Genomic DNA, 9,382 nt, shown 5'->3' with positions numbered 1-9,382 from the left:
ACTTGATTGTTGTTGTAGATGTTAAGGTTGAACTTGAGGTTGTGGTAGAGGTTGGCTTGCATATGTAAGATCAATGGAAGAAGCTTGGCCTTGTGGTGTAGATGGCTCCACTTGGGTGGAACTTGGTCCTTCCCCGGTACTCATAGAAGGTAGCTCTTGGGGTCGGCGAATGCCAACACCCATCCTTCCTATAGCCTCCGGGGGAATTGCATCTCCTTTCTCACAAGAAGCACTTCGCTCCTCCAAAGATCTATCATCTTCATCGAATGTCACGTCACAAGATTTTACAACCCGCCCATTTGACTTGTTGAAGACTCTATAGGCGTGAGAATCCGAAGCATAGCCAACGAAAATTCCTTCTTGAGCTCTTGAATCAAACTTGGATAGACGGGTGTCTTTGACAAGCACATAGCATTTACATCCGAAGACCTTGAAGTATGACACATTGGGCTTGTTTCCGGTGAGAATCTCATATGGTGTCTTCTCTAGGCCTTTGCGGAAGTAGAGACGATTAGTAGCATGGCATGCGGTAGAGATAGCTTCCGCCCAAAAATTGTAGTTTGACTTGTATTCCATCATCATGGTTCGAGCGGCTTCGATCAAGGTTCGATTCTTCCTTTCGGCGACCCCATTTTGTTGGGGAGTATATGGCGTGGAGTATTGGTGTTGGATCCCTTCTTCGCCGAGGAAGTCATCCAAAGTATAGTTCTTGAACTCCGTTCCATTGTCGCTCCTTATTGCGAGGATCTTGTTGTCGTACTTGCGTTGAACTTGATTGGCAAACTCCATCATGGTCCATTGAGTCTCACTCTTGTACTTGAAGAAGAATACCCAACAATAGCGTCAATAGTCATCGACAATGACGAGGCAATATTTCTTTCCTCCAAGACTTTCATGAGACGGTGGACCGAAGAGATCAACATGTAAGAGCTCCAAGCATCTTGTGGTACAGATGATAGTCTTGGCCTTGTGAGGAGCTCCATGCATTTTTCCTTGTACGCAAGCCCTACAAACACGGTCCTTGCAAAAAGAGACATCTTCTTTTAGTCCGAGAATGTGGCCACCCTTGTGGAGACTTTGCAAAGTCCTCATGTTGACATGGGCCAGTCGGCGATGCCATAACCAACCCTTGTCACCTTTGGCGAATAGGCAAAGAGCGGAGCATGTTGTCTTTCCGGAGAAGTCAACAACATACAATCCGTTCTCTACATACCCAACAAAAGCTACATGGAGTGTCTTGCTCCACAAGAGGACCACCATATGTTCATCAAAGAAAGTACATAGACCCATGCGAGCAATTTGATGAACGGAGAGTAAGTTGTAACCAAGGGTCTCGACAAGGAGGACATTCACAAGTGAGATGTCGGGTGTTACCACCACCTTGCCAAGACCCAATACCTTAGAGCACGTGTTGTCGCCATATGATACGGTAGAGTGATAAGGCTCGAGGTCGGCAACAATATTCTTGCTTCCGGTCATATGACTTGTGGCTCCACTATCAACCACCCATTTAGCGCCACCGGAAGCATAGTCCTACAAGGAATCAAGTCTTGGATTTAGGTACCCATTTTTCAATGGGTCCTAGCATGTTAGTAACAAGGGGTTTGGAAACCCAAATAGTCCAATCAACATTGTCCTTTTGAGGACCAATAAAGCGAGCACGAACATGTCCATAGTAATCAATAAAAAGAACATGAGAAGGGTTGTTAGAGCCGGCGGAACCCGTCGAGGCGGAGTTGGGTACTCCATCCCTTCTTGAGCTAGCATTGCTCTCTTCAAGGTTGATCCCCATGTTCTCCTTATTCTTCTTCTTCTTGGTCCTCTTATTCCTCTTCCTCTTTGGCTTGGTAGCCACTCCTCCTTCATTGCAAGAGCCCTCTTTGGCTCCAATGACTCCTTCCAAGTACTTGGCTTGAACTTGGAGTCTATCAACTTTGGCCTTCAAACGGTTGACTTCATCTTCATGCTCCGGGTGAGGATGGCAAATATCAAACACTTGTACTTCCTTTGCCTTGTTCACCCGGAAGTGTTCCATCAAAGCTTCTTCTTGGAGAGCGTTCATCTTCATGAGCATGCGGTTGTCACTCTCCATCTTGGCAACGTCACTTTCATGAGTGCAACACACATGGTCCTTGCTCAAAGGAAAGTACTCCTTCAAAGCTTCCTCTTGCATGGTATTGACCTCCATGAGCTTGGCTTCCCTCCTCTTCAAGGCGGCTATTTCCTCCTCATGATCACAACAAGTGGCCTTCTCCTTGCTCATACGGAGACATTCCTTCAAAGACTCTTCTTGCATGCTACTCAAACATGATAGCTTGGCCTTGGTGGTCTCAAGAGCGGCAATTTCTTCTTCATGGTTGCAACATGAGGTCTTCTCTTTACACAAGCGGTAATATTCATCCAAGGCTTCTTCTTGAAGAGCATTGACTTCCAAGAGAAGAGCATTGTGCTTTCTCAAAGAAGCAACTTGATCAACAAGCTCGTCATGGCAAGAGTTGGGGTCTTCATCATCTTTCTCTTTGTTAGCTTCCTCGAGAGAGAGCACCTTCTTTTTGAGCTCACCCATCAAACCAAGAGTGTGATCTCGGTCTTTGGTGAGTTGGGAGACAATAGCCTTGTTGGTGTCTTCGAGGACAATCACACTAGCTTAAAGAGACATGTGCAAATTCAATTCATCTTCAAGCTCCTCTTTGAGTGAGGCAATCTCATTTGCCGCTTCCCTTTCCAACCTTTCCTTCTCCTCTATGAGGTCTTGTGCCGCACCAAGTTGGCTCAAGAGAGCCCCAACATGAGTCTTGGTATCCCCTTGCATGTTAGTGAGAAAAGTATCCAAACCCATAATCTCACGTTTAACGGTGAGACTAGTGGCATCATCAATATATAGAGCATTAGTCAAGGATGATTGTTTGGAGGGGGATTTTACCTCCGAGGATGCCTTTGCCATAAGGCAACGAGCATTGTTGGTGGAGAGGTTCTCATTTGGAGAGTCGAAGAGGGAGATAGAGGGAGTGGTAATGGCGATGGCGGCCACTCCCTCTCCTTCCTTGTTGGAGCACTTGTCCCCACGTTCTTCATCCTCATCGGAGGAGTATTCTTCTCGAATGATGAAGGCTCTAGGCTTCTTGGTGAAGGAGACCTTGTCGTCATCGGACTTGGGGGAGAACTTGGAGATCCTTTTGAGAGTGACTTGAACTTTTCCTTGTGGATAAGTCTTCCACCATGATCTTCTCTTCTCTCAAACATACAATCCGCGACAAAATGGCTCTTGTCGCCGCAATTGTAGCAAGTTCTTCCCTTTTGCCCCTCCCTTGGGCTCTTGGAGAAACTTCTTGGTGAGTCACGTGATCTTCTTGGTCTTGTGTTTCGGGACTTGTTCCCATCCCAAAATTTCTTGGCGGCTAGAGCCATGTGCTCATGATAATTGATCTTGAGGTCATCCGGTCCCCACTCAATAGGATCCTCATCATTATCACTAGCCTCATGTATCTTCATCTTCAATGCAAGGTTGGGTGTTGTGGGCGCGAGCAACAAGATCCTCCGCATTCTTCTTGGAGATGTCCAAAGCGATGACTTCACTAAGAACTTCATCGGAGGTCATAGCACAGAAGGAGGCGTTTTGGCGGATGGCCGTCAACTTCACTTCCTCATAAGGGAGGAGAGCGTTGTAGAACTTGCGCTTGATCCAATGGTCATCCACGAACGTCGCTCCAAGATCTTGCATTTGTACGGCAAGAGCGATGAGGCGCCGGTACATTTCATCGGGGGTCTCTCCTTCGATCATGACGAAATTGTCGGCCATATTGTTCACTTCATCGAAACGAGAGCTTTGGATGCTCGCATTTCCGAGGAAGAGCTTGTCGAGTTTATCCCATGCTTCCTTGGCGGTCTTGAGCGAGCGGATGTGAGCGCGGTCCTTTGGCGTGACGGCCATGTGAATCATGTTGATGGCGGTGGCGTTGAGTTGGTCATCCACCACATCTCTTCTTGTCAAGTTCTTTGGATCTCGTGGTGAGTAGCCTTCCTCAATGATGCGCCAAAGCTCGGTAGACGCGCTGCGCACATGAGATTTCATCAAGAATTGCCAATTTTCAAAGTTATTTGACTCAAGTAATGGTGGTGAACCATGTGTCAAGATATGTGGCATAGGTATTGGAACGTTTATGGTGTAATCACTTGTTGGTGGCACATCATGATAACCCCCTAGACGTTCCGCAACCGGTGTCTCATCCTTCCCCTTTGTTGAAGTACCGGTCTCCCCAAGCCCTTCCTTTTGTGGATCTTTTGTCACTTGCGCGACAAAATCAACAAGAGGAAAGGGGGTAGCTTTTGGTGGGGGGTTCTCGGCACTTGCTTGAGGATCAACACTAGGGTTTGGTTTTTGAGCAACCAACTCCATCATCATCGCCTTCATTTGGTTAACGATGGATGACTCCAATACCTTGAGGTCACCCAACGTAGCCGTTGTGGTATCGACGGAAGATGATGGAGCGGGTGGCACAAGGGAAGGTGACCCATTCGCCACGCCCGCATCTTGTTCGGCCATTTCTTAGGCGGTAAAGCCCGAGCAAGAAAACCTTGCTCTGATACCAATTGAATGGATCGTAGCGAACAAGAGGGGGGTGAATGGTTGCTACGTCAAGTTTTAGTCTTTTTCAATTTTAGTGCAACGGAAGATAAAGGTGATTGCTTTAGTGGTGTTGGTGATCCTACAATGATCCTAGAACAAGTGCAACAAGTAAAGAAACAATCACAAGATAGTAAGAGTAAGGAGCGGGACAACCGGAGGGCGCGGAGACGAGGCGAGGTTTGTTTCCCGCAGTTCCTCCCACAAAAGGGAGTACGTCTGCGTTGAGGAGGTGCTAGTCTCACACAAGAGACTAGACGGCCACACCACGAAGGAAGGCCTCACCTTCTTCCTCGAGAGAGCTCCACAAAGGTGCTCCCCCTTCTCCACTAAGGCACTGGTCGAGGCGGTGATTCCTTCACAAGGTTGGGGCCAGCTCCACACCACAAGGAGGCTCCCAACAATCCATGGAGCTATTATAACACCAAGCTAGCTTCCATGGATGCACTTTCTCCAAAGTCCCACTATAGGAACCCTAACACCAAGATCCACTAAGGAGTAGCAAGTATTGGTGAAATCTCTCTTGGTAGAACTATAGATCGAGGTCTCCTCCACCACTCCTCAAAATTTGAGCAAGATTGGTTGGATGGTTGGGGAGATCCTCAAGGATTAAGCTCAGCAACAATGGAGGAGAGAGAGAGGGAAGAGATGAAAATGAATTGGGGAAGAAGGAGCCCTTAAATAGGCTCCTCCAAATCCAACCGTTATGTCCAGTTTTTGCCTAAGCGGTACTACCGCTTTTGGAAAGCGGCACTACCGCTCTGAGCTCGAATTCCCCAGATCTGGTCCACGTGGACGCAGAGCGGTACTACCGCTCGAGGTACCGCTTGAGGTACCGCAATGGGGTCCAAACCTTCATCGGATCCAAAGCGGTACCGGAGCGGTACCGTAGCGGTACTGTCGTAACTAGTTACGGTACACAGGCGGTACCATGGGTGGTACTACCGCTCGTGAGCGGTACTACCGCTCCGGTACCGCAGAGGTACCGTAACTCGTACTGAGGGACAAATTCAGCGCAGAACTCAGAGCGGTACCGTGAGGCGGTACCTATAGGGGTAGCGGTACTACCGCTACAGGTACCGGTAGTACCGGCCTGGCTAAAACTGGTTTTCTTCCCTTTTTCTCTCCAGCCATGTCACCTCGCGGAACACACACAAAACCAGAAAGCCTACAGCTACCTATAACTACGCTTCAGTCCTCCGATCTTGACGTGTCCAGCGAGGTCACCGTGCACTTGCAAATCTTGCAATGATACTCAAGGCACACGGTAAGATAACTCAAGTGTTGTCATCAAACACACAAAACACGGGGTTTAGACTTTGCTCTTTCACCCGCGCGGCCCTAGCGTGTGGGGCCCCCGTGACTCCTCCGACTCCGCCCTTCCGACTACTTAAAGCCTTCGTCGCGAAACCCTCTGTACCGAGAGCCACGATAAGGAAAACCTTCCAGAGCCGCAGCCGCCAATCCCATCTCGGGGGATTCAGGAGATCGCCTCCGGCACCCTGCCGGAGAGGGGAATCATCTCCCGGAGGGCTCTTCATCGCCATGATCGCCTCCGGATCGATGTGTGAGTGGTTCACCCCTGGACTATGGGTCCATAGCAGTAGCTAGATGGTCGTCTTCTCCTCATTGTGCTATCATGTTAGATCTTGTGAGCTGCCTTTCATGATCAAGATCATCTATCTGTAATGCTACATGTTGTGTTTGTTGGGATCCGATGAATATTGAATACTATGTCAAGTTGATTATCAATCTATCATATATGTTGTTTATGTTCTTGCATGCTCTTCGTTGCTAGTAGAGGCTCTGGCCAAGTTGATACTTGTAACTCCAAGAGGGAGTATTTATGCTCGATAGTGGGTTCATGCCTCCATTAAATGCGGGACGAGTGACGTAAAGTTCTAAGGTTGTGGATGTGCTTGTTGCCACTAGGGATAAAACATCGATGCTTTGTCTAAGGATATTTGTGTTGATTACATTACGCACCATACTTAATGCAATTGTCTCGTTGTTTACAACGTAATACCGGAAGGGGTTCGGATGATAACTCGAAAGTGGACTTTTTAGGCATAGATGCATGCTGGATAGCGGTCTTTGTACTTTGTCGTAATGCCCTGATTAAATCTCATAGTACTCATCATGATATATGTATGTGCATTATTATGCCTTCTTTATTTGTCAATTGCCCAACTGTAATTTGTTCACCCTACATGCTATTTATCTCATGGGAGAGACACCGCTAGTGAACTGTGGACCCCGGTCCATTCTTTACATCTGAAATACAATCTACTGCAATTGTTCTTTACTGTTCTTCGCAAACAATCATCATATTCCACACAATACGTTTAATCCTTTGTTACAGCAAGCCGGTGAGATTGACAACCTCACTGTTACGTTGGGGCAAAGTACTTTGATTGTATTGTGCAGGTTTGATACGTCTCCGACGTATCGATAATTTCTTATGTTCCATGCCACATTATTGATGATATCTACATGTTTTATGCACACTTTATGTCATATTCGTGCATTTTCTGGAACTAACCTATTAACAAGATGCCGAAGTGCCAGTTGATGTTTTCTGCTGTTTTTTGGTTTCAGAAATCCTAGTAACGAAATATTCTCGGAATTGGACGAAATCAAGTCCCAGGGTCCTATTTTGCCACGAACCTTCCAGAAGACCGAAAAGGATACGAAGTGGGGCCACGAGGGGCTGCCACCATAGGGCGGCGCGGCCCAGCCCTTGGCCGCGCCGACCTGTGGTGTGGGGCCCCCGTGTGGCCCCCCACGTCGCCCTTCCGCCTACTTAAAGCCTCCGTCGCGAAAACCCTGATACGAAGAACCACGATACGGAAAACCTTCCGCAGCCGCCGCCATCGCGAAGCCAAGATCCGGGGGACAGGAGTCTCCGTTCCGGCACCCCGCCGAGCGGGGAAGTGCCCCCGGAAGGCTTCTCCATCGACACCGCTGCCATCTCCACCGCCATCTTCATCACCGCTGCTGCTCCCATGAGGAGGGAGTAGTTCTCCATCGAGGCTCGGGGCTGTACCGGTAGCTATGTGGTTCATCTCTCTCCTATGTACTTCAATACAATAATCTCATGAGCTGCCTTACATGATTGAGATTCATATGATGATGGTTGTAATCTAGATGTCATTGTGCTAGTCAAGTGAGTTTTACTTATGTGATCTCCGGAGACTCCTTGTCCCACGTGTGTAAAGGTGACGAGTGTGTGCACCGTGTGGGTCTCTTAGGCTATATTTCACGGAATACTTACTCACCGTTATGAATGGCGTAGTGAAGTGCTTATTTATATCTCTTTATGATTGCAATGTGTTTTGTACCACAATTTATCTATGTGCTACTCTAGCAATGTTATTAAAGTAGTTTTATTCCTCCTACACGGTGTAATGGTGACAGTGTGTGCATCCGTGTTAGTACTTGGCGTATGCTATGATCATGATCTCTTGTAGATTGTGAAGTTAACTATTGCTATGATAGTATTGATGTGATCTATTCCTCCTACATAGCGTGAAGGTGACAAGTGTGCATGCTGTGTTAGTACTTGGTTTAGTCGTGTTGATCTTTCTTGCACTCTAAGGTTATTTAAACATGAACATTGAATTGTGGAGCTTGTTAACTCCGGCATTGAGGGTTCGTGTAATCCTACGCAATGTGTTCATCATCCAACAAGAGTGTAGAGTATGCATTTATCTATTCTCGTTATGTGATCAATGTTGAGAGTGTCCACTAGTGAAAGTGTAATCCCTAGGCCTTGTTCCTAAATATCGCTATCGCTGCTTGTTTACTGTTTTACTCGTGTTACTACTGTCTGCCATATTACCACCATCAACCGCACGCCAGCAAGCACTTTTCCGGCACCGTTGCTACTGCTCATACTTATTTATACCACCCGTATTTCACTATCTCTTCGCCGAACTAGTGCACCTATTAGGTGTGTTGGGGACACAAGAGACTTCTTGCTTTGTGGTTGCAGGGTTGCATGAGAGGGATATCTTTGACCTCTTCCTCCCCGAGATCGATAAACCTTGGGTGATCCACTTAAGGGAAACTTGCTCGCTGTTCTACAAACCTCTGCTCTTGGAGGCCCAACACCTGTCTACAAGAATAGAAGCACCCGTAGACATCAAGCACTTTTCCGGCGCCGTTGCCGGGAGGAAAGGTAAAAAGGCACTCATACTCCGGTTCCAGGTAACAGTACTTTTCTGGCGCCATTGTGTTTGTGCTCGAAGATATTTCCTTTAGATCCTGCAATTGCATCTTTTTGTTTCTTGTTTACACTAGTTGGGCATAATGGACAACAATGAGCTTCTTATTCTATTTCCCGATTTAAAACATGGATTGTTTGATGCGAAAATTAAAAAACCTATGAAATCTTATTTGCATGCTTGGTAGTAATATTAGTATGAACGCTTTGAACACCATTGTTGATAATGATATAGAAAGTTCTAAGCTTGGGGAAGCTGGTTTTCATGATCTTTTTAGTCCCCCAAGCATTAAGGAGAAAATTTTCTTTGATGATACTTTGCCTCCTATTTATGATGATTATAATAGTGGTCTTTTGGTACAACCTACTATGGAGAGTAAATTTTATTGTGATTATACTATGCCTCCTACACTTGAAGAGAATAATAATGATAGCTACTTTGTTGAATTTGCTCCCACTATTACTAATAAAATTGACTATGCTTATGTGGAGAGTAATAATTTTATGCATAGACTCATGATAAGAATGCTTTA

Source organism: Lolium rigidum, chromosome 6 (assembly GCF_022539505.1).
Source record: "Lolium rigidum isolate FL_2022 chromosome 6, APGP_CSIRO_Lrig_0.1, whole genome shotgun sequence".
Taxonomy (NCBI): domain Eukaryota; kingdom Viridiplantae; phylum Streptophyta; class Magnoliopsida; order Poales; family Poaceae; genus Lolium; species Lolium rigidum.
This window is presented reverse-complemented; position numbering follows the sequence as displayed.